We start from the raw sequence: 24,918 nt of genomic DNA on the forward strand, positions 1-24,918 counted from the left end.
TAATAGTATATAACGTTATACGTTATAAGCTAATAGTATATAACGTAGTACGTTATACCGTAATACTATATAACGTTATACGTTATAAGCTAATACTATATAACGTTATACGTTATAAGCTAATAGTATATAACGTCAAACGTTATAAGGTAATAGTATATAACGTTATACGTTATAAGCTAATAGTATATAACTTAGTACGTTATACCGTAATACTATATAACGCTATACGTTATAAGGTAATATTATATAACGTTATACGTTATAAGGTAATACTATATAACGTTATACGTTATAAGCTAATACTATATAACGTTATACGTTATAAGCTAATAGTATATAACGTTATACGTTATAAGGTAATAGTTTATAACGTTATACGTTATAAGGTAATACTATATAACGTTATACGTTATAAGCTAGTACTATATAACGTTATACGTTATAACGTAATAATATATAACGTCAAACGTTATAAGGTAATAGTATACAATGTTATACGTTATAAGCTAATACTATATAACGTTATACGTTATAAGCTAATAGTATATAACGTTATACGTTATAACGTAATACTATATATTTCAAACGTTATAAGATAATAGTATATAACGTTATACGTTATAAGGTAATAGTACATAACGTTATACGTTATACCGTAATACTATATAACGCTATACGTTATAAGGTAATACTATATAACGTTATACGTTATAAGCTAATAGTATATAACGTTATACGTTATAAGGTAATAGTATATAACGTTATACGTTATAAGCTAATAGTATATAACTTAGTACGTTATACCGTAATACTATATAACGTTATACGTTATAAGCTAATAGTATATAACGTTATACGTTATAAGCTAATAGTATATAACGTTATACGTTATAACGTAATAATATATAACGTCAAACGTTATAAGGTAATAGTATATAACGTTATACGTTATAAGCTAATAGTACATAACGTTATACGTTATAACGTAATAATATATAACGTCAAACGTTTTAAGGTAATAGTATATAACGTTATACGTTATACCGTAATACCATATAACGTATTACGTTATAAGGTAATACTATATAACATTATACGTTATAAGCCAATAATATATAACATTATACGTTATAAGCTAATACTACATAACGTTATACGTTATAAGCTAATAGTATATAACGTTATACGTTATAAGGTAATACTTTATAACGTTATACGTTATACCGTAATACTATATAACGTTATACGTTATAAGCTAATAGTATATAACGTTATACGTTATAAGGTAATAGTTTATAACGTTATACGTTATAAGGTAATACTATATAACGTTATACGTTATAAGCTAATACTATATAACGTTATACGTTATAACGTAATAATATATAACGTCAAACGTTATAAGGTAATAGTATTCAATGTTATACGTTATAAGCTAATACTATATAACGTTATACGTTATAAGCTAATAGTATATAACGTTATACGTTATAACGTAATACTATATATTTCAAACGTTATAAGGTAATAGTATATAACGTTATACGTTATAAGGTAATAGTACATAACGTTATACGTTATTCCGTAATACTATATAACGCTATACGTTATAAGGTAATACTATATAACGTTATACGTTATAAGCTAACACTATATAACGTATTACGTTATAAGGTAATACTATATAACATTATACGTTATAAGCCAATACTATATAACGTTATACGTTATAAGCTAATAGTATATAACGTTATACGTTATAACGTAATAATATATAACGTCAAACGTTATAAGGTAATAGTATATAATGTTATACGTTATAAGCTAATAGTATATAACGTTATACGTTATAAGCTAATAGTATATAACGTTATACGTTATAACGTAATACTATATAACGCTATACGTTATAAGGTAATACTATATAACGTTATACGTTATAAGCTAATACTATATAACGTTATACGTTATAAGGTAATACTATATAACGTTATACGTTATAAGCTAATACTATATAACGTTATACGTTATAAGCTAATAGTATATAACGTTATACGTTATAAGGTAATAGTTTATAACGTTATACGTTATAAGGTAATACTATATAACGTTATACGTTATAAGCTAATACTATATAACGTTATACGTTATAACGTAATAATATATAACGTCAAACGTTATAAGGTAATAGTATACAATGTTATACGTTATAAGCTAATACTATATAACGTTATACGTTATAAGGTAATACTATATAACGTTATACGTTATAAGCTAATATTATATAACGTTACACGTTATAACGTAATACTATATAACGTCAAACGTTATAAGGTAATAGTATATAACGTTATACGTTATAAGCTAATAGTATATAACGTAGTACGTTATAGCGTAATACTATATAACGTTATACGTTATAAGCTAATACTATATAACGTTATACGTTATAAGCTAATAGTATATAACGTTATACGTTATAAGGTAATACTTTATAACGTTATACGTTATAAGGTAATAGTATATAACGTTATACGTTATAAGCTAATAGTATATAACGTTATACGTTATAACGTAATAATATATAACGTCAAACGTTATAAGGTAATAGTATATAACGTTATACGTTATAAGCTAATAGTATATAACTTAGTACGTTATACCGTAATACTATATAACGCTATACGTTATAAGGTAATACTATATAACGTTATACGTTATAAGCTAATACTATATAACGTTATACGTTATAAGGTAATACTATATAACGTTATACGTTATAAGCTAATAGTATATAACGTTATACGTTATAAGGTAATAGTTTATAATGTTATACGTTATAAGGTAATAGTACATAACGTTATACGTTATAAGGTAATACTATATAACGTTATACGTTATAAGCTAATACTATATAACGTTATACGTTATAACGTAATAATATATAACGTCAAAGGTTATTAGGTAATAGTATACAATGTTATACGTTATAAGCTAATACTATATAACGTTATACGTTATAAGCTAATAGTATATAACGTTATACGTTATAACGTAATACTATATATTTCAAACGTTATAAGGTAATAGTATATAACGTTATACGTTATAAGGTAATAGTACATAACGTTATACGTTATACCGTAATACTATATAACGCTATACGTTATAAGGTAATACTATATAACGTTATACGTTATAAGCTAATAGTATATAACGTTATACGTTATAAGGTAATAGTTTATAACGTTATACGTTATAAGCTAATAGTATATAACGTTATACGTTATAACGTAATACTATATAACGCTATACGTTATAAGCTAATACTATATAACGTTATACGTTATAAGCTAATAGTATATAACGTTATACGTTATAACGTAATACTATATATTTCAAACGTTATAAGGTAATAGTATATAACGTTATACGTTATAAGGTAATAGTTCATAACGTTATACGTTATACCGTAATACTATATAACGCTATACGTTATAAGGTAATACTATATAACGTTATACGTTATAAGCTAATAGTATATAACGTTATACGTTATAACGTTATAATATATAACGTCAAACGTTATAAGGTAATAGTATATAATGTTATACGTTATAAGCTAATAGTATATAACGTTATACGTTATAAGCTAATAGTATATAACGTTATACGTTATAACGTAATACTATATAACGCTATACGTTATAAGGTAATACTATATAACGTTATACGTTATAAGCTAATACTATATAACGTTATACGTTATAAGGTAATACTATATAACGTTATACGTTATAAGCTAATACTATATAACGTTATACGTTATAAGCTAATAGTATATAACGTTATACGTTATAAGGTAATAGTTTATAACGTTATACGTTATAAGGTAATACTATATAACGTTATACGTTATAAGCTAATACTATATAACGTTATACGTTATAACGTAATAATATATAACGTCAAAGGTTATTAGGTAATAGTATACAATGTTATACGTTATAAGCTAATACTATATAACGTTATACGTTATAAGCTAATAGTATATAACGTTATACGTTATAACGTAATACTATATATTTCAAACGTTATAAGGTAATAGTATATAACGTTATACGTTATAAGGTAATAGTACATAACGTTATACGTTATACCGTAATACTATATAACGCTATACGTTATAAGGTAATACTATATAACGTTATACGTTATAAGCCAACACTATATAACGTATTACGTTATAACGTAATACTATATAACGCTATACGTTATAAGGTAATACTATATAACGTTATACGTTATAAGCTAATACTATATAACGTTATACGTTATAAGGTAATACTATATAACGTTATACGTTATAAGCTAATACTATATAACGTTATACGTTATAAGCTAATAGTATATAACGTTATACGTTATAAGGTAATAGTTTATAACGTTATACGTTATAAGGTAATACTATATAACGTTATACGTTATAAGCTAGTACTATATAACGTTATACGTTATAACGTAATAATATATAACGTCAAACGTTATAAGGTAATAGTATACAATGTTATACGTTATAAGCTAATACTATATAACGTTATACGTTATAAGCTAATAGTATATAACGTTATACGTTATAACGTAATACTATATATTTCAAACGTTATAAGATAATAGTATATAACGTTATACGTTATAAGGTAATAGTACATAACGTTATACGTTATACCGTAATACTATATAACGCTATACGTTATAAGGTAATACTATATAACGCTATACGTTATAAGGTAATACTATATAACGTTATACGTTATAAGCTAACACTATATAACGTATTACGTTATAAGGTAATACTATATAACATTATACGTTATAAGCCAATACTATATAACGTTATACGTTATAAGCCAATACTATATAACGTTATACGTTATAAGCTAATAGTATATAACGTTATACGTTATAACGTAATAATATATAACGTCAAACGTTATAAGGTAATAGTATATAATGTTATACGTTATAAGCTAATAGTATATAACGTTATACGTTATAAGCTAATAGTATATAACGTTATACGTTATAACGTAATACTATATAACGTCAAATGTTATAAGGTAATAGTATATAACGTTATACGTTATAAGGTAATAGTACATAACGTTATACGTTATACCGTAATACTATATAACGCTATACGTTATAAGGTAATACTATATAACGTTATACGTTATAAGCTAATACTATATAACGTTATACGTTATAAGGTAATACTATATAACATTATACGTTATAAGCCAATACTATATAACGTTATACGTTATAAGCTAATACTATATAACGTTATACGTTATAAGGTAATACTATATAACATTATACGTTATAAGCCAATACTATATAACGTTATACGTTATAAGCTAATAGTATATAACGTTATACGTTATAACGTAATAATATATAACGTCAAACGTTATAAGGTAATACTATATAACGTTATACGTTATAAGCTAATAGTATATAACGTTATACGTTATAACGTAATAATATATAGCGTCAAACGTTATAAGGTAATAGTATATAATGTTATACGTTATAAGCTAATAGTATATAACGTTATACGTTATAAGCTAATAGTATATAACGTTATACGTTATAACGTAATACTATATAACGCTATACGTTATAAGGTAATACTATATAACGTTATACGTTATAAGCTAATACTATATAACGTTATACGTTATAAGGTAATACTATATAACGTTATACGTTATAAGCTAATACTATATAACGTTATACGTTATAAGCTAATAGTATATAACGTTATACGTTATAAGGTAATAGTTTATAACGTTATACGTTATAAGGTAATACTATATAACGTTATACGTTATAAGCTAATACTATATAACGTTATACGTTATAACGTAATAATATATAACGTCAAACGTTATAAGGTAATAGTATACAATGTTATACGTTATAAGCTAATACTATATAACGTTATACGTTATAAGGTAATACTATATAACGTTATACGTTATAAGCTAATATTATATAACGTTACACGTTATAACGTAATACTATATAACGTCAAACGTTATAAGGTAATAGTATATAACGTTATACGTTATAACCTAATAGTATATAACGTAGTACGTTATACCGTAATACTATATAACGTTATACGTTGTAAGCTAATAGTATATAACGTTATACGTTATAAGGTAATACTTTATAACGTTATACGTTATAAGGTAATAGTATATAACGTTATACGTTATAAGCTAATAGTATATAACGTTATACGTTATAACGTAATAATATATAACGTCAAACGTTATAAGGTAATAGTATATAACGTTATACGTTATAAGCTAATAGTACATAACGTTATACGTTATAACGTAATAATATATAACGTCAAACGTTATAAGGTAATAGTATATAACGTTATACGTTATAAGCTAATAGTATATAACTTAGTACGTTATACCGTAATACTATATAACGTTATACGTTATAAGCTAATAGTATATAACGTTATACGTTATAACGTAATAATATATAACGTCAAACGTTATATGGTAATAGTACATAACGTTATACGTTATACCGTAATACCATATAACGTATTACGTTATAAGGTAATACTATATAACATTATACGTTATAAGCCAATAATATATAACATTATACGTTATAAGCTAATAGTATATAACGTTATACGTTATAACGTAATTATATATAACGTCAAACGTTATAAGGTAATAGTACATAATGTTATACGTTATAAGCTAATTCTATATAACGTTATACGTTATAAGCTAATAGTATGTAACGTTATACGTTATAACGTAATACTATATAACGTCAAACGTTATAAGGTAATAGTATATAACGTTATACGTTATAAGGTAATAGTACATAACGTTATACGTCATACCGTAATACTATATAACGCTATACGTTATAAGGTAATACTATATAACGTTATACGTTATAAGCTAATATTATATAACGTATTACGTTATAAGGTAATACTATATAACATTATACGTTACAAGCCAATACTATATAACGTTATACGTTATAAGCTAATAGTATATAACGTTATACGTTATAACGTAATAATATATATAATGTCAAACGTTATAAGGTAATAGTATATAATGTTATACGTTATAAGCTAATAGTATATAACGTTATACGTTATAAGCTAATAGTATATAACGTTATACGTTATAACGTAATACTATATAACGCTATACGTTATAAGGTAATACTATATAACGTTATACGTTATAAGCTAATTCTATATAACGTTATACGTTATAAGGTAATACTATATAACGTTATACGTTATAAGCTAATACTATATAACGTTATACGTTATAAGCTAATAGTATATATCGTTACACGTTATAAGGTAATAGTTTATAACGTTATACGTTATAAGGTAATACTATATAACGTTATACGTTATAAGCTAATACTATATAACGTTATACGTTATAACGTAATAATATATAACGTCAAACGTTATAAGGTAATAGTATACAATGTTATACGTTATAAGCTAATACTATATAACGTTATACGTTATAACGTAATACTATATAACGTCAAACGTTATAAGGTAATAGTATATAACGTTATACGTTATAAGGTAATAGTACATAACGTTATACGTTATACCGTAATACTATATAACGCTATACGTTATAAGGTAATACTATATAACGTTATACGTTATAAGCTAATACTATATAACGTTATACGTTATAAGGTAATACTATATAACATTATACGTTACAAGCCAATACTATATAACGTTATACGTTATAAGCTAATAGTATATAACGTTATACGTTATAAGCTAATAGTATATAACGTTATACGTTATAACGTAATAATATATAACGTCAAACGTTATAAGGTAATAGTATATAATGTTATACGTTATAAGCTAATAGTATATAACGTTACACGTTATAAGCTAATAGTATATAACGTTATACGTTATAACGTAATACTATATAACGTCAAACGTTATAAGGTAATAGTATATAACGTTATACGTTATAAGGTAATAGTACATAACGTTATACGTTATACCGTAATACTATATAACGCTATACGTTATAAGGTAATACTATATAACGTTATACGTTATAAGCTAATACTATATAACGTTATACGTTATAAGGTAATACTATATAACATTATACGTTACAAGCCAATACTATATAACGTTATACGTTATAAGCTAATAGTATATAACGTTATACGTTATAACGTAATAATATATAACGTCAAACGTTATAAGGTAATAGTATATAACGTTATACGTTATAAGCTAATAGTATATAACGTTATACGTTATAAGCTAATAGTATATAACGTTATACGTTATAACGTAATACTATATAACGTCAAACGTTATAAGGTAATAGTGTATAACGTTATACGTTATAAGGTAATAGTACATAACGTTATACGTTATACCGTAATACTATATAACGTCAAACGTTATAAGGTAATAGTATATAACGTTATACGTTATAACGTAATACTATATAACGTCAAACGTTATAAGGTAATACTATATAACGTTATACGTTATAAGCTAATATTATATAACGTTACACGTTATAACGTAATACTATATAACGTCAAACGTTATAAGGTAATAGTATATAACGTTATACGTTATAGGCTAATAGTATATAACGTAGTACGTTATACCGTAATACTATGTAACGTTATACGTTATAAGCTAATACTATATAACGTTATACGTTATAAGCTAATAGTATATAACGTTATACGTTATAAGGTAATACTTTATAACGTTATACGTTATAAGGTAATAGTATATAACGTTATACGTCATACCGTAATACTATATAACGCTATATGTTATAAGGTAATACTATGTAACGTTATACGTTATAAGCTAATACTATATAACGTTATACGTTATAAGCTAATAGTATATAACGTTATACGTTATAAGGTAATACTTTATAACGTTATACGTTATAAGGTAATAGTATATAACGTTATACGTCATACCGTAATACTATATAACGTTATACGTTATAAGCTAATATTATATAACGTATTACGTTATAAGGTAATACTATATAACATTATACGTTACAAGCCAATACTATATAACGTTATACGTTATAAGCTAATAGTATATAACGTTATACGTTATAACGTAATAATATATATAATGTCAAACGTTATAAGGTAATAGTATATAATGTTATACGTTATAAGCTAATAGTATATAACGTTATACGTTATAAGCTAATAGTATATAACGTTATACGTTATAACGTAATACTATATAACGCTATACGTTATAAGGTAATACTATATAACGTTATACGTTATAAGCTAATTCTATATAACGTTATACGTTATAAGGTAATACTATATAACGTTATACGTTATAAGCTAATACTATATAACGTTATACGTTATAAGCTAATAGTATATAACGTTACACGTTATAAGGTAATAGTTTATAACGTTATACGTTATAAGGTAATACTATATAACGTTATACGTTATAAGCTAATACTATATAACGTTATACGTTATAACGTAATAATATATAACGTCAAACGTTATAAGGTAATAGTATACAATGTTATACGTTATAAGCTAATACTATATAACGTTATACGTTATAACGTAATACTATATAACGTCAAACGTTATAAGGTAATAGTATATAACGTTATACGTTATAAGGTAATAGTACATAACGTTATACGTTATACCGTAATACTATATAACGCTATACGTTATAAGGTAATACTATATAACGTTATACGTTATAAGCTAATACTATATAACGTTATACGTTATAAGGTAATACTATATAACATTATACGTTACAAGCCAATACTATATAACGTTATACGTTATAAGCTAATAGTATATAACGTTATACGTTATAAGCTAATAGTATATAACGTTATACGTTATAACGTAATAATATATAACGTCAAACGTTATAAGGTAATAGTATATAATGTTATACGTTATAAGCTAATAGTATATAACGTTACACGTTATAAGCTAATAGTATATAACGTTATACGTTATAACGTAATACTATATAACGTCAAACGTTATAAGGTAATAGTATATAACGTTATACGTTATAAGGTAATAGTACATAACGTTATACGTTATACCGTAATACTATATAACGCTATACGTTATAAGGTAATACTATATAACGTTATACGTTATAAGCTAATACTATATAACGTTATACGTTATAAGGTAATACTATATAACATTATACGTTACAAGCCAATACTATATAACGTTATACGTTATAAGCTAATAGTATATAACGTTATACGTTATAACGTAATAATATATAACGTCAAACGTTATAAGGTAATAGTATATAACGTTATACGTTATAAGCTAATAGTATATAACGTTATACGTTATAAGCTAATAGTATATAACGTTATACGTTATAACGTAATACTATATAACGTCAAACGTTATAAGGTAATAGTGTATAACGTTATACGTTATAAGGTAATAGTACATAACGTTATACGTTATACCGTAATACTATATAACGTCAAACGTTATAAGGTAATAGTATATAACGTTATACGTTATAACGTAATACTATATAACGTCAAACGTTATAAGGTAATACTATATAACGTTATACGTTATAAGCTAATATTATATAACGTTACACGTTATAACGTAATACTATATAACGTCAAACGTTATAAGGTAATAGTATATAACGTTATACGTTATAGGCTAATAGTATATAACGTAGTACGTTATACCGTAATACTATGTAACGTTATACGTTATAAGCTAATACTATATAACGTTATACGTTATAAGCTAATAGTATATAACGTTATACGTTATAAGGTAATACTTTATAACGTTATACGTTATAAGGTAATAGTATATAACGTTATACGTCATACCGTAATACTATATAACGCTATATGTTATAAGGTAATACTATATAACGTTATACGTTATAAGCTAATACTATATAACGTTATACGTTATAAGGTAATACTATATAACGTTATACGTTATAAGGTAATACTATATAACATTATACGTTATAAGCCAATACTATATAACGTTATACGTTATAAGCTAATAGTATATAACGTTATACGTTATAACGTAATAATATATAACGTCAAACGTTATAAGGTAATAGTATATAACGTTATACGTTATAAGCTAATAGTACATAACGTTATACATCATACCGTAATACTATATAACGCTATACGTTAGAAGGTAATACTATATAACGTTATACGTTATAAGCTAATAGTATATAACGTTATACGTTATAAGCTAATAGTATATAACGTTATACGTTATAACGTAATACTATATAACGCTATACGTTATAAGGTAATACTATATAACGTTATACGTTATAAGCTAATACTATATAACGTTATACGTTATAAGCTAATAGTATATAACGTTATACGTTATAAGGTAATAGTTTATAACGTTATACGTTATAAGGTAATACTATATAACGTTATACGTTATAAGCTAATACTATATAACGTTATACGTTATAACGTAATAATATATAACGTCAAACGTTATAAGGTAATAGTATACAATGTTATACGTTATAAGCTAATACTATATAACGTTATACGTTATAAGCTAATAGTATATAACGTTATACGTTATAACGTAATACTATATATTTCAAACGTTATAAGATAATAGTATATAACGTTATACGTTATAAGGTAATAGTACATAACGTTATACGTTATACCGTAATACTATATAACGCTATACGTTATAAGGTAATACTATATAACGTTATACGTTATAAGCTAACACTATATAACGTATTACGTTATAAGGTAATACTATATAACATTATACGTTATAAGCCAATACTATATAACGTTATACGTTATAAGCTAATAGTATATAACGTTATACGTTATAACGTAATAATATATAACGTCAAACGTTATAAGGTAATAGTATATAATGTTATACGTTATAAGCTAATAGTATATAACGTTATACGTTATAAGCTAATAGTATATAACGTTATACGTTATAACGTAATACTATATAACGTCAAACGTTATAAGGTAATAGTATATAACGTTATACGATATAAGGTAATAGTACATAACGTTATACGTTATACCGTAATACTATATAACGCTATACGTTATAAGGTAATACTATATAACGTTATACGTTATAAGCTAATACTATATAACGTTATACGTTATAAGGTAATACTATATAAAATTATACGTTATAAGCCAATACTATATAACGTTATACGTTATAAGCTAATAGTATATAACGTTATACGTTATAACGTAATAATATATAACGTCAAACGTTATAAGGTAATAGTATATAATGTTATACGTTATAAGCTAATAGTATATAACGTTACACGTTATAAGCTAATAGTATATAACGTTATACGTTATAACGTAATACTATATAACGTCAAACGTTATAAGGTAATAGTATATAACGTTATACGTTATAAGGTAATAGTACATAACGTTATACGTTATACCGTAATACTATATAACGCTATACGTTATAAGGTAATACTATATAACGTTATACGTTATAAGCTAATACTATATAACGTTATACGTTATAAGGTAATACTATATAACATTATACGTTACAAGCCAATACTATATAACGTTATACGTTATAAGCTAATAGTATATAACGTTATACGTTATAACGTAATAATATATAACGTCAAACGTTATAAGGTAATAGTATATAACGTTATACGTTATAAGCTAATAGTATATAACGTTATACGTTATAAGCTAATAGTATATAACGTTATACGTTATAACGTAATACTATATAACGTCAAACGTTATAAGGTAATAGTGTATAACGTTATACGTTATAAGGTAATAGTACATAACGTTATACGTTATACCGTAATACTATATAACGTCAAACGTTATAAGGTAATAGTATATAACGTTATACGTTATAACGTAATACTATATAACGTCAAACGTTATAAGGTAATACTATATAACGTTATACGTTATAAGCTAATATTATATAACGTTACACGTTATAACGTAATACTATATAACGTCAAACGTTATAAGGTAATAGTATATAACGTTATACGTTATAGGCTAATAGTATATAACGTAGTACGTTATACCGTAATACTATGTAACGTTATACGTTATAAGCTAATACTATATAACGTTATACGTTATAAGCTAATAGTATATAACGTTATACGTTATAAGGTAATACTTTATAACGTTATACGTTATAAGGTAATAGTATATAACGTTATACGTCATACCGTAATACTATATAACGCTATATGTTATAAGGTAATACTATGTAACGTTATACGTTATAAGCTAATACTATATAACGTTATACGTTATAAGCTAATAGTATATAACGTTATACGTTATAAGGTAATACTTTATAACGTTATACGTTATAAGGTAATAGTATATAACGTTATACGTCATACCGTAATACTATATAACGTTATACGTTATAAGCTAATATTATATAACGTATTACGTTATAAGGTAATACTATATAACATTATACGTTACAAGCCAATACTATATAACGTTATACGTTATAAGCTAATAGTATATAACGTTATACGTTATAACGTAATAATATATATAATGTCAAACGTTATAAGGTAATAGTATATAATGTTATACGTTATAAGCTAATAGTATATAACGTTATACGTTATAAGCTAATAGTATATAACGTTATACGTTATAACGTAATACTATATAACGCTATACGTTATAAGGTAATACTATATAACGTTATACGTTATAAGCTAATTCTATATAACGTTATACGTTATAAGGTAATACTATATAACGTTATACGTTATAAGCTAATACTATATAACGTTATACGTTATAAGCTAATAGTATATAACGTTACACGTTATAAGGTAATAGTTTATAACGTTATACGTTATAAGGTAATACTATATAACGTTATACGTTATAAGCTAATACTATATAACGTTATACGTTATAACGTAATAATATATAACGTCAAACGTTATAAGGTAATAGTATACAATGTTATACGTTATAAGCTAATACTATATAACGTTATACGTTATAACGTAATACTATATAACGTCAAACGTTATAAGGTAATAGTATATAACGTTATACGTTATAAGGTAATAGTACATAACGTTATACGTTATACCGTAATACTATATAACGCTATACGTTATAAGGTAATACTATATAACGTTATACGTTATAAGCTAATACTATATAACGTTATACGTTATAAGGTAATACTATATAACATTATACGTTACAAGCCAATACTATATAACGTTATACGTTATAAGCTAATAGTATATAACGTTATACGTTATAAGCTAATAGTATATAACGTTATACGTTATAACGTAATAATATATAACGTCAAACGTTATAAGGTAATAGTATATAATGTTATACGTTATAAGCTAATAGTATATAACGTTACACGTTATAAGCTAATATTATATAACGTTATACGTTATAACGTAATACTATATAACGTCAAACGTTATAAGGTAATAGTATATAACGTTATACGTTATAAGGTAATAGTACATAACGTTATACGTTATACCGTAATACTATATAACGCTATACGTTATAAGGTAATACTATATAACGTTATACGTTATAAGCTAATACTATATAACGTTATACGTTATAAGGTAATACTATATAACATTATACGTTACAAGCCAATACTATATAACGTTATACGTTATAAGCTAATAGTATATAACGTTATACGTTATAACGTAATAATATATAACGTCAAACGTTATAAGGTAATAGTATATAACGTTATACGTTATAAGCTAATAGTATATAACGTTATACGTTATAAGCTAATAGTATATAACGTTATACGTTATAACGTAATACTATATAACGTCAAACGTTATAAGGTAATAGTGTATAACGTTATACGTTATAAGGTAATAGTACATAACGTTATACGTTATACCGTAATACTATATAACGTCAAACGTTATAAGGTAATAGTATATAACGTTATACGTTATAACGTAATACTATATAACGTCAAACGTTATAAGGTAATACTATATAACGTTATACGTTATAAGCTAATATTATATAACGTTACACGTTATAACGTAATACTATATAACGTCAAACGTTATAAGGTAATAGTATATAACGTTATACGTTATAGGCTAATAGTATATAACGTAGTACGTTATACCGTAATACTATGTAACGTTATACGTTATAAGCTAATACTATATAACGTTATACGTTATAAGCTAATAGTATATAACGTTATACGTTATAAGGTAATACTTTATAACGTTATACGTTATAAGGTAATAGTATATAACGTTATACGTCATACCGTAATACTATATAACGCTATATGTTATAAGGTAATACTATATAACGTTATACGTTATAAGCTAATACTATATAACGTTATACGTTATAAGGTAATACTATATAACGTTATACGTTATAAGGTAATACTATATAACATTATACGTTATAAGCCAATACTATATAACGTTATACGTTATAAGCTAATAGTATATAACGTTATACGTTATAACGTAATAATATATAACGTCAAACGTTATAAGGTAATAGTATATAACGTTATACGTTATAAGCTAATAGTACATAACGTTATACATCATACCGTAATACTATATAACGCTATACGTTAGAAGGTAATACTATATAACGTTATACGTTATAAGCTAATAGTATATAACGTTATACGTTATAAGCTAATAGTATATAACGTTATACGTTATAACGTAATACTATATAACGCTATACGTTATAAGGTAATACTATATAACGTTATACGTTATAAGCTAATACGATATAACGTTATACGTTATAAGCTAATAGTATATAACGTTATACGTTATAAGGTAATAGTTTATAACGTTATACGTTATAAGGTAATACTATATAACGTTATACGTTATAAGCTAATACTATATAACGTTATACGTTATAACGTAATAATATATAACGTCAAACGTTATAAGGTAATAGTATACAATGTTATACGTTATAAGCTAATACTATATAACGTTATACGTTATAAGCTAATAGTATATAACGTTATACGTTATAACGTAATACTATATATTTCAAACGTTATAAGATAATAGTATATAACGTTATACGTTATAAGGTAATAGTACATAACGTTATACGTTATACCGTAATACTATATAACGCTATACGTTATAAGGTAATACTATATAACGTTATACGTTATAAGCTAACACTATATAACGTATTACGTTATAAGGTAATACTATATAACATTATACGTTATAAGCCAATACTATATAACGTTATACGTTATAAGCTAATAGTATATAACGTTATACGTTATAACGTAATAATATATAACGTCAAACGTTATAAGGTAATAGTATATAATGTTATACGTTATAAGCTAATAGTATATAACGTTATACGTTATAAGCTAATAGTATATAACGTTATACGTTATAACGTAATACTATATAACGTCAAACGTTATAAGGTAATAGTATATAACGTTATACGATATAAGGTAATAGTACATAACGTTATACGTTATACCGTAATACTATATAACGCTATACGTTATAAGGTAATACTATATAACGTTATACGTTATAAGCTAATACTATATAACGTTATACGTTATAAGGTAATACTATATAAAATTATACGTTATAAGCCAATACTATATAACGTTATACGTTATAAGCTAATAGTATATAACGTTATACGTTATAACGTAATAATATATAACGTCAAACGTTATAAGGTAATAGTATATAACGTTATACGTTATAAGCTAATAGTATATAACGTTATACGTTATAAGCTAATAGTATATAACGTTATACGTTATAACGTAATACTATATAACGTCAAACGTTATAAGGTAATAGTATATAACGTTATACGTTATAAGGTAATAGTACATAACGTTATACGTTATACCGTAATACTATATAACGTCAAACGTTATAAGGTAATAGTATATAACGTTATACGTTATAACGTAATACTATATAACGTCAAACGTTATAAGGTAATACTATATAACGTTATACGTTATAAGCTAATATTATATAACGTTACACGTTATAACGTAATACTATATAACGTCAAACGTTATAAGGTAATAGTATATAACGTTATACGTTATAGGCTAATAGTATATAACGTAGTATGTTATACCGTAATACTATGTAACGTTATACGTTATAAGCTAATACTATATAACGTTATACGTTATAAGCTAATAGTATATAACGTTATACGTTATAAGGTAATACTTTATAACGTTATACGTTATAAGGTAATAGTATATAACGTTATACGTCATACCGTAATACTATATAACGCTATATGTTATAAGGTAATACTATATAACGTTATACGTTATAAGCTAATACTATATAACGTTATACGTTATAACGTAATAATATATAACGTCAAACGTTATAAGGTAATAGTATATAACGTTATACGTTATAAGCTAATAGTACATAACGTTATACATCATACCGTAATACTATATAACGATATACGTTAGAAGGTAATACTATATAACGTTATACGTTATAAGCTAATAGTATATAACGTTATACGTTATAACGTAATACTATATAACGTCACACGTTATAAGGTAATAGCATATAACGTTATACGTTATAACGTAAAACTATATAACGTTATACGTCATACCGTAATACTACATAACGTTATACGTTATAAGCTAATACTATATAACGTTACACGTTATAACGTAATACTATATAACGTAAAACGTTATAAGGTAATAGTATATAACGTTATACGTTATAAGCTAATAGTATATAACGTTATACGTTATAACGTAATACTATATAACGTCAAACGTTATAAGGTAATACTATATAACGTTATACGTTATAAGCTAATATTATATTACGTTACACGTTTTGACGTAATACTATATAACGTCAAACGTTATAAGGTAATAGTATATAACGTTATACGTCATAAGCTAATAGTATATAACGTAGTACGTTATACCGTAATACTATATAACGTTATACGTTATAAGCTAATAGTATATAACGTTATACGTTATAACGTAATACTATATAACGTCAAACGTTATAAGGTAATACTATATAACGTTATACGTTATAAGCTAATAGTATATAACGTAGTACGTTATACCGTAATACTATATAACGTTATACGTTATAAGCTAATACTATATAACGTTATACGTTATAAGCTAATAGTATATAACGTTATACGTTATAAGGTAATACTTTATAACGTTATACGTTATAAGGTAATAGTATATAACGTTATACGTCATACCGTAATACTATATAACGCTATACGTTATAAGGTAATACTATATAACGTTATACGTTATAAGCTAATACTATATAACGTTATACGTTATAAGGTAATTCTATATAACGTTATACGTTATAAGGTAATACTATATAACATTATACGTTATAAGCCAATACTATATAACGTTATACGTTATAAGCTAATAGTATATAAGGTTATACGTTATAACGTAATAATATATAACGTGAAACGTTTTAAGGTAATAGTATATAACGTTATACGTTATAAGCTAATAGTACATAACGTTATACGTTATAAGCTAATAGTATATAACGTTATACGTTATAACGTAATACTATATAACGCTATACGTTATAAGGTAATACTATATAACGTTATACGTTATAACGTAATAATATATAACGTCAAACGTTATAAGGTAATAGTATATAATGTTATACGTTATAAGCTAATAGTATATAACGTTATACGTTATAAGATAATAGTATATAACGTTATACGTTATAACGTAATACTATATAACGCTATACGTTATAAGGTAATACTATATAACGTTATACGTTATAAGCTAATACTATATAACGTTATACGTTATAAGGTAATACTATATAACGTTATACGTTATAAGCTAATAGTATATAACGTTATACGTTATAAGGTAATAGTACATAACGTTATACGTTATACCGTAATACTATATAACGCTATACGTTATAAGGTAATACTATATAACGTTATACGTTATAACGTAAAACTATATAACGTTATACGTCATACCGTAATACTACATAACGTTATACGTTATAAGCTAATACTATATAACGTTACACGTTATAACGTAATACTATATAACGTAAAACGTTATAAGGTAATAGTATATAACGTTATACGTTATAAGCTAATAGTATATAACGTTATACGTTATAACGTAATACTATATAACGTCAAACGTTATAAGGTAATACTATATAACGTTATACGTTATAAGCTAATATTATATTACGTTACACGTTTTGACGTAATACTATATAACGTCAAACGTTATAAGGTAATAGTATATAACGTTATACGTCATAAGCTAATAGTATATAACGTAGTACGTTATACCGTAATACTATATAACGTTATACGTTATAAGCTAATAGTATATAACGTTATTCGTTATAACGTAATACTATATAACGTCAAACGTTATAAGGTAATACTATATAACGTTATACGTTATAAGCTAATATTATATAACGTTACACGTTATAACGTAATACTATATAACGTCAAACGTTATAAGGTAATAGTATATAACGTTATACGTTATAAGCTAATAGTATATAACGTAGTACGTTATACCGTAATACTATATAACGTTATACGTTATAAGCTAATACTATATAACGTATTACGTTATAAGGTAATACTATATAACATTATACGTTATAAGCCAATACTATATAACGTTATACGTTATAAGCTAATAGTATATAACGTTATACGTTATAACGTAATAATATATAACGTCAAACGTTATAAGGTAATAGTATATAACGTCAAACGTTATAAGCTAATAGTATGTAACGTTATACGTTATAAGCTAATAGTATATAACGTTATACGTTATACCGTAATACTATATAACGCTATACGTTATAAGGTAATACTATATAACGTTATACGTTATAAGCTAATACTATATAACGTTATACGTTATAAGCTAATACTATATAACGTTATACGTTATAAGGTAATACTATATAACGTTATACGTTATAAGCTAATAGTATATAACGTTATACGTTATAAGGTAATAGTACATAACGTTATACGTTATACCGTAATACTATATAACGCTATACGTTATAAGGTAATACTATATAACGTTATACGTTATAACGTAAAACTATATAACGTTATACGTCATACCGTAATACTACATAACGTTATACGTTATAAGCTAATACTATATAACGTTACACGTTATAACGTAATACTATATAACGTAAAACGTTATAAGGTAATAGTATATAACGTTATACGTTATAAGCTAATAGTATATAACGTTATACGTTATAACGTAATACTATATAACGTCAAACGTTATAAGGTAATACTATATAACGTTATACGTTATAAGCTAATATTATATTACGTTACACGTTTTGACGTAATACTATATAACGTCAAACGTTATAAGGTAATAGTATATAACGTTATACGTCATAAGCTAATAGTATATAACGTAGTACGTTATACCGTAATACTATATAACGTTATACGTTATAAGCCAATAGTATATAACGTTATACGTTATAACGTAATACTATATAACGTCAAACGTTATAAGGTAATACTATATAACGTTATACGTTATAAGCTAATATTATATAACGTTACACGTTATAACGTAATACTATATAACGTCAAACGTTATAAGGTAATAGTATATAACGTTATACGTTATAAGCTAATAGTATATAACGTAGTACGTTATACCGTAATACTATATAACGTTATACGTTATAAGCTAATACTATATAACGTTATACGTTATAAGCTAATAGTATATAACGTTATACGTTATAAGCTAATAGTATATAACGTTATACGTTATAACGTAATACTATATATTTCAAACGTTATAAGGTAATAGTATATAACGTTATACGTTATAAGGTAATAGTACATAACGTTATACGTTATACCGTAATACTATATAACGCTATACGTTATAAGGTAATACTATATAACGTTATACGTTATAAGCCAACACTATATAACGTATTACGTTATAAGGTAATACTATATAACATTATACGTTATAAGCCAATACTATATAACGTTATACGTTATAAGCTAATAGTATATAACGTTATACGTTATAACGTAATAATATATAACGTCAAACGTTATAAGGTAATAGTATATAATGTTATACGTTATAAGCTAATAGTATATAACGTTATACGTTATAAGCTAATAGTATATAACGTTATACGTTATAACGTAATACTATATAACGCTATACGTTATAAGGTAATACTATATAACGTTATACGTTATAAGCTAATACTATATAACGTTATACGTTATAAGCTAATAGTATATAACGTTATACGTTATAAGGTAATAGTTTATAACGTTATACGTTATAAGGTAATACTATATAACGTTATACGTTATAAGCTAACACTATATAACGTATTACGTTATAAAGTAATACTATATAACATTATACGTTATAAGCCAATACTATATAACGTTATACGTTATAAGCTAATAGTATATAACGTTATACGTTATAACGTAATAATATATAACGTCAAACGTTATAAGGTAATAGTATATAATGTTATACGTTATAAGCTAATAGTATATAACGTTATACGTTATAAGCTAATAGTATATAACGTTATACGTTATAACGTAATACTATATAACGTCAAACGTTATAAGGTAATAGTATATAACGTTATACGTTATAAGGTAATAGTACATAACGTTATACGTTATACCGTAATACTATATAACGCTATACGTTATAAGGTAATACTATATAACGTTATACGTTATAACGTAATACTATATAACGTCAAACGTTATAAGGTAATACTATATAACGTTATACGTTATAAGCTAATATTATATAACGTTACACGTTATAACGTAATACTATATAACGTCAAACGTTATAAGGTAATAGTATATAACGTTATACGTTATAGGCTAATAGTATATAACGTAGTACGTTATACCGTAATACTATGTAACGTTATACGTTATAAGCTAATACTATATAACGTTATACGTTATAAGCTAATAGTATATAACGTTATACGTTATAAGGTAATACTTTATAACGTTATACGTTATAAGGTAATAGTATATAACGTTATACGTCATACCGTAATACTATTTAACGCTATATGTTATAAGGTAATACTATATAACGTTATACGTTATAAGCTAATACTATATAACGTTATACGTTATAAGGTAATACTATATAACGTTATACGTTATAAGGTAATACTATATAACATTATACGTTATAAGCCAATACTATATAACGTTATACGTTATAAGCTAATAGTATATAACGTTATACGTTATAATGTAATAATATATAACGTCAAACGTTATAAGGTAATAGTATATAACGTTATACGTTATAAGCTAATAGTACATAACGTTATACGTTATAAGGTAATACTATATAACGTTATACGTTATAAGCTAATACTATATAACGTTATACGTTATAAGGTAATACTATATAACGTTATACGTTATAAGGTAATACTATATAACATTATACGTTATAAGCCAATACTATATAACGTTATACGTTATAAGCTAATAGTATATACCGTTATACGTTATAACGTAATAATATATAACGTCAAACGTTTTAAGGTAATAGTATATAACGTTATACGTTATAAGCTAATAGTACATAACGTTATACGTTATAACGTAATAATATATAACGTCAAACGTTATAAGGTAATAGTATATAACGTTATACGTTATAAGCTAATAGTATATAACGTAGTACGTTATACCGTAATACTATATAACGTTATACGTTATAAGCTAATAGTATATAACGTTATACGTTATAACGTAATAATATATAACGTCAAACGTTATAAGGTAATAGTACATAACGTTATACGTTATACCGTAATACTATATAACGCTATACGTTATAAGGTAATACTATATAACGTTATACGTTATAAGCTAATACTATATAACGTTATACGTTATAAGGTAATACTATATAACGTTATACGTTATAAGCTAATACTATATAACGTTATACGTTATAAGCTAATAGTATATAACGTTATACGTTATAAGGTAATAGTTTATAACGTTATACGTTATAAGGTAATAGTACATAACGTTATACGTTATACCGTAATACCATATAACGTATTACGTTATAAGGTAATACTATATAACATTATACGTTATAAGCTAATAGTATATAACGTTACACGTTATAACGTAATAATATATAACGTCAAACGTTATAAGGTAATAGTATATAACGTTATACGTTATAAGCTAATAGTATATAACGTAGTACGTTATACCGTAATACTATATAACGTTATACGTTATAAGCTAATAGTATATAACGTTATACGTTATAACGTAATAATATATAACGTCAAACGTTATAAGGTAATAGTACATAACGTTATACGTTATACCGTAATACTATATAACGCTATACGTTATAAGGTAATACTATATAACGTTATACGTTATAAGCTAATACTATATAACGTTATACGTTATAAGGTAATACTATATAACGTTATACGTTATAAGCTAATACTATATAACGTTATACGTTATAAGCTAATAGTATATAACGTTATACGTTATAAGGTAATAGTTTATAACGTTATACGTTATAAGGTAATAGTACATAACGTTATACGTTATACCGTAATACCATATAACGTATTACGTTATAAGGTAATACTATATAACATTATACGTTATAAGCTAATAGTATATAACGTTACACGTTATAACGTAATACTATATAACGTCAAACGTTATAAGGTAATAGTATATAACGTTATACGTTATAAGGTAATAATACATAACTTTATACGTTATACCGTAATACTATATAACGTTATACGTTATAAGCTAATAGTATATAACGTAATACGTTATACCGTAATACTATATAACGTTATACGTTATAAGCTAATAGCATATAATGTAATACGTTATACCGTAATACTATATAACGTTATACGTTATAAGCTAATATTATATAACGTTATACGTTATAACGTAATACTATATAACGTCAAACGTTATAAGGTAATAGTATATAACGTTATACGTTATAAGGTAATTGTACATAACGTTATACGTCATACTGTAATACTATATAACGTTATACGTTATAAGCTAATAGTATATAACGTAATACGTTATACCGTAATACTATATATCGATATACGTTATAAGCTAATAGAATATAACGTTATACGTTATACCTTAATACTATATAACGTCAAACGTTATAAGGTAATACTATATAACGTTATACGTTATAAGCTAAATAGTATATAACGTTATACGTTATAACGTAATACTATATAACGTCAAACGTTATAAGGTAATTGTATATAACGTTATACGTTATACCGTAATACTATATAACGATATACGTTATAAGCTAATAGTATATAACGTTATACGTTATAATCTAATAGTATATAACGTTATACGTTATACCGTAATACTATATAACGTCAAACGTTATAAGGTAATACTATATAACGTTACACGTTATAACGTAATACTATATAACGTCAAACGTTATAAGGTAATACTATATAACGTTATACGTTATAAGCTAATAGTACATAACGTTATA

The sequence above is a fragment of the Bombus pascuorum genome, chromosome 12 (genome assembly GCF_905332965.1).
Source record: "Bombus pascuorum chromosome 12, iyBomPasc1.1, whole genome shotgun sequence".
In the NCBI taxonomy this organism is placed as follows: Eukaryota; Metazoa; Arthropoda; class Insecta; order Hymenoptera; family Apidae; genus Bombus; species Bombus pascuorum.